Here is a 6,006-nt window from a genome sequence, read left to right as displayed (position 1 = left end):
AATCCTCTCCTTTACGTCTTCATCGGATCCTCCCTGTTCATCGATGACGCTTCCTAAGTATGTGAAGGATTCTACATCTTCCAGAGTTTCGCCATCAAGAGTGATTGGATTACTGTTCTCCGTGTTGTATTTGAGGACTTTGATTTTCCCCTACTGATTCAGAGGCTGCTGCTACATTGGCTGTCCTTGTCGGCATTTGTTCGTGTGTATGCGATGGGAGGGCTAAGTCATCTGCGAAGTTCAGACCGTCTAATTGGTTCTGAGATGTCTGTTGTATGCCGCGTTTCCCTTCAGGTGTCGAGATCTTCATAATTCAGTCAACCACTAGAAGAAAGAGGAAGGGAGAGAGTAGACAATGTTGTCTGACTCCGGTCCTTATTTGGAATGCATCCGTCAGCCGTCTTCCATGCACCGATTTGCACTGTAGTCCGTCGTATGAGTATCGGATAATGCTGATAATCTTCTCAAAAACTCAGGAGTGTCGAAGAAGTTTCCATAAAGTCCTCCTATCTACACTGTCAAATGCCTTTACATAATCAATGAAGTTGATGTACAGTGTTGAGTTTCACTCAAATAATTGTTCGACGATTAACCGCAGTGTCACAATTTGGTCTTTGTACAACTAGTCTCCGAGGGCGGAGTTTAAAAGGTCTTCTACGGAATGAGGTCGCTAACCCCATACCCAATGCTTCTCCTTTATCCGGGCACGAGATAGGTAGTAGCCCTCTGACGGACTCCAGGCGGAGTTTATTAACTAAGTGGCCTGCTTAAAATTATCGGGCAATCCCCTTTTCTGTTCTTAATAGTTCTCTCGTTCAGTCTTTTGGATTAAAACATCAAAATACGTCATAATTGGTTGACCTAATATTATTTCGGTCGGTGGTTTTCCGTCTTGACAGTTTGTACTAGGTCTAATTCTATGAGAAGCTAAAAACTGTTGCAGAGCCTCTTCCACATTATCTTCTCCTCACATCTTTAAGAGAGCTCGCCCAAGAATATTAGCATATTTTCCTCTTTCTAGTTTGATTGGGATAACTCAACCTGTATCATTTCTGAGGCTTCTTTTGGTCTGAAGCCCGGATAAAAGAGGAGAGTTCGGTATGGGGTTGGCGATCATATCAGGTAGGAAACTAACTCGCTTGAAAGCATTAACCGAAAAAAATAATTGAAAAACATTTAGACTCTACTGTGAGATTTAGAAGGACTTCATTTAAAAGAGTTATAACTCCGCACGGTGAAAGGTGGGTTACACTATGGGAGTCCGGGAGGGTCTTAAAAATTCACGCGGTATGTAGGTAAGTGATTTGACCGATGTTGAAGCGGAACTGTTCTATTATCTTCGATCCCATTTTGTTTACAGAACTCAATTTCTGACGACGTAACTTGAGTTCTGTTATCTTAAACCAAAACATCAGGTGTTTAGAACCAACTAAATAGTTGTCTGAGACGTAGCAGTGTTTCAGATGTACAGTACAGACTTTTATGTTATTTATCTACCTCTTCCAGCATAATTGACGTGTAGTCGGACCCAAGGCTTGTTCGTCTCTTACCATGGATGGGATTATACTCTCGGTGGATCTTTTACATTTTTGGCCCGTCTCACTACGTGTTCTTCCACAGCATCCGAAAATTCAGTCTTCGAAAATATGGCGCATCCACTCAACTTAGTGAACAAATCCTCTTGGATTGGGTAAAGGGTATAAATGGTCCTGTAGTGCTTTATTTAACCCAAACGAGAGGTCACCACATACACGTAACTAACCATCAGATTTTCTTACAACGACTGGTGATCGATTATACAGTACCTAGGTTCTCGTTGATGAACTTTGTAAAGTCCTTCGTATGCTGATTCGAAAGTTCGTTGATGCGAGTCCCGAAGTACGAATAAGCGTGTACTATATCGTAAGTCAGGTTGAACGAAAACATCAGTTTATCGCGGTCGAATGGAAACAGGTTTAACTGAACGCATTGCGTTTGTAAGCGCAGGTCACTGTTTCAGCAGTGATGTCCTTGATAGGTACTGCTTCTGGCCTTCGAGTGAAACGATCTACGCAAGACAAGAGGCAAGAGTATCCATTTGAATCTGGTAAGGGTCCTACCAAATCCAGGTGAACGTGGTCGAAACGAGCATCAGGAGTTTTGAAAGAGCTTAAGGGACATTTGTTGTGTCTGATAACCTTAGATTTTTGGCAGCTTACACAGTAGCGCGCCCACTCCCTTACGTCTTTATTCATACCAGGCCAGCAAGACCGTTCTGCTATAAGCTTGATGGTTGCACGAACACATGAATGAGAGAGTTTGTGCAACGTATTGAAGACATTGCGTCGATAATGTTTCGGCACAATTGGGTGATCTCTACCTGTAGATGCGTCTTAAAGTAAGGTTTCCTTACCTGTTCCCATCTGTTTGTTGCGTAGTTTGAGGGTTGTAGACGATAAATCACGCTGAAGATCAGTGTCTTCTGGGCGAGTTTAATAAGGTCGATTCCTTGGAAACTGTTCAAGGAAGTTATGCAAAATAAGGCGTCTGCGACTACATTGTTTGCTCTAGAAATATGTTGAATATCTGAAGTAAACTGCGAAATGTGGTCCAGTTGTCGAATTTCATGGGGAGAGTACTTCTCTAAAGGATAGCTTAGAGGGAGGGTGAGCGGTTTATGGTCAGTGAAAAGAGTGAATTCACGACCTGCGATGGAGTGTCGAAAATGTCTTACAGAACAATACATGGTTGGGAGTTCCCTACCGAATGTACTGTACCTCGATTCGGTGTCTAGCAACCGTCTAGAGAAAAATGGCAATGGTTGTCAGGAGTTGTTAACCCTTTGTTGTAAGACTCCTCCGATTGCTGAGTCGGATGCGTCTACTACGATGCTAATGGGTGCTCGGGTGTCCTGATATGCACGCATTGTTGCTTTAGCGATGAGTTCCTTAATTGTGGAGAATGCTTTTCGTGCGTTGTCGTTCAAATTAATGGATTTCGCGTTTCCACGAAGTTGGTCGGTTAGCGGTTTCATGAGTGAAGCGCATTTCGGTATGAATCGTCTGTAGAAACTTACAAGGCCGTTAAATGTTCGTAGTTGCTTGATCATGGTCGGTTCTGGGTAATCCATAATTGCCACCACTTTGGTCCTAAGGGGTCAAATGCCCTGAGCATCTATAGTGTGTCCTAGGAAGTTTGATGAGTCAGCTCCGATTCGGCATTTCTGAACGTTTACAGTAATACCGTGGTTTTGTAGTCGTTCGAAAACAAGATCCAGATGCTTGAGATGTGATTTTCTGTCCGGACTTGCGATTAGGCAGTCGTCAACATACGCATGTACGAAATTGAGACCTCGAAAAACGTCGTCTACGAACCTTTTTAACGTTTGAGCAGCGTTTCTTAGACCGAAAGACATTCGCAAAAATTCATAGAGTCCAAATGGAGTAATGATAGCTGTTTTCGGACTATCGTCAGTAGCCATAGAGACTTGGTTATACGCTTTAACCAAGGCGGTTTTCGAAAAGACCTTCTTCAAGGTAACTCAAATCGTTAATGTGATATGATGTGATGTGTACTGTTGCTGGTCACACACGGCTACTTTGGTTGCGTTTGGTGTATTCCGGGATACTTATCGAGTAATTGTTGATAGAATGGGTCTATCGTATGCTTAGTTGTGACTAGAGATAATCCGCAACCAGAAAAGAAGATACGCAAACAGATAAATTATTGTTTCCGTCTACTGGCCTTCGTTTGCGCGTATCGATGAATGGATTCTGGTGTTGTAGAAGGTTTATATTAATGATTGGCATAGAAACATCTGCAACAACGAAGATCCAGTGTATAGGTTTGCGTAAACCCACGTTAAGGGAAACGTACGTTATACCGTATATGGTGATAGTCTTTCCGTTTGCCGCCTGTAAGTTTAAAGCCGATTCGTGAAGACGATCGTTAGAATTTGAAGGAAGAACGCTAACTTCTGCGCCACTACCGACGAAGAAAATTGCAAGGTTTCCTTCAATTTCTGGGAGACTTTTCATACTGGTTATGATGCCAGTACCAGTCGGGATTATCAGTCTCTCGTGGTCTAGAGACAGATCGCTACGAAATTTAAGATAACGTGTAAGGGTATGACATAACTCTGTTACGTCATTCTGAGTCGTTAGAGGCTTTTCTTTGAGGGAAAAACCTCGACATTAGATTTCGTGATTTCTAAAATGCGGTCGGCAGATGCAGCCAGCTCGTCTAAGGCGTTGTTTTGAAACGAAAACAGTACAGGTTGCACCTGCTCAGGAAGTTTGGATAAGGAAAGTTGTTTGAACAGGCCACTATTGAAGGGCTTTTGGCCGATAATCTTTCTCATTCGTTGCAATATGTCCGTTGCAGAACCGTGTTGCAGGCGGATGTTATTAAGGATTTGGTCTAAACTTTGTCTATCGATTAGGTCTCCGCGTTTATAGATATATCGTTTCCGTGTTTTGTAGTGTTCAGAAAAACACTAGTAAATATACTAGGTGCTACGTACCTGTTGAATTCGCACGGTAGTGCTTTGACTAGTGTGAGGAGTTTTACACGTGTGTCGTTCACACCGTACAAAGGAATCATTAGTTCATTCAAGCATCACAGGCACCCTTTGCATCATAATATGTAGGTTGAAATTGAGGTCAAACAAGTTTTATCCACGTTTCTCTAGAAATTAATGTTACGTCAGACCCCGCATCAACTTGCAGCTTAACTGGTTTAGCCTCAATTAATAATAATTTGCCAGCATTCCATAATAAATTATTCAGATCGGCTCCTCCACAAGCACAAGAAAAAGCGCCCACCGAGGATTCTCCAGCCAAATATCAACTTCATCGGTCAAGTTACAATGCAGACATCAATCTAAATGACTGGAGCGGTGTTTCGATTTTAAGTAGTTGATTTACGGCAAATTATGTTTCTACACTAGTTCATAACACCAAGTACATATTTCCAGGTAACATCTATGTTTCTCAGAAGCATTATCTTTACATCATATGAATGTTAATGTAGATAGGCTTTATAAGCATCATAAAGACACAACCCATTAAACTTTCAATTGCATAATGAAGATGTCAAAACTAATGTTTACGATCTAAAGAGTCCCATCATAATGATACGTTTTTCTATGCATTGAGAGGTGTTGTTCATCACCGAAAAGTAAATATGATGTATGATAATATTTAGACGGTTATTTCAACAGATAGAAAATAAACCAGATGAAAAACTTTCCGTTCATTTGAGAAACTGGATAGCAGTTAGTTACTGTTCAGTAGACAGAACAACAATTCACAAATCATTCTAATTTCATTGTGTGTTCTCGGAGTATCGAATAGCACTGCAGAAAGTAATTTCATCAAGGAATAGATATTATTGACTATCAATAATGCAGACTTATCAGTCAACCTAGAGAAATGGGTTAAAATTGAAAGACAATCGTTCTGATTCAAAGTCACATATGCTTACACTTAATAAATGGATCATTTTATGTGTATGTTAAACGTTTCTATGGTTTATAAGGAGACAAAAACAGAATTTTGAATCTTAATCTATTACTAACTACTACTAAGTGATTCATAGCAAAATTAATGATCATTCGAAATACGTTCGATTTCAATGAACGTATGATCATTCGTATTATTACTACATTTCCCCTTTACTGATGTGTCACATTCTCATTGTCTAACTCATAAGTGCTCATGATATCACTTTACTTATTCCCTACACGTCTGTGACCTTTAATGAACAAAAGTAACAAAAGCACTTGAATCATATCACATTCACGTTATAATTCGTTACTAACTTGTTAAGTCTATTGTTATTATTATTCGTATTAAGTAATCTAACAATATAGTTTTTCTATTACACAATCTTAATTATTCTTTATTTATATTTCCTCATAGAATTAGTACTTTAACAAAAGAAAATTCCCATATATATATATATATATACTTTATATTGTGGAACTCCTCTCCAGTGCGCACTCAGGATCTCACCTCACCAGATTCG

Source organism: Schistosoma haematobium, chromosome 1 (assembly GCF_000699445.3).
Source record: "Schistosoma haematobium chromosome 1, whole genome shotgun sequence".
NCBI classification, from domain to species: domain Eukaryota; kingdom Metazoa; phylum Platyhelminthes; class Trematoda; order Strigeidida; family Schistosomatidae; genus Schistosoma; species Schistosoma haematobium.
The sequence above is the reverse complement of the archived record's forward strand: the minus strand, read 5'-3'. Positions refer to the sequence as shown.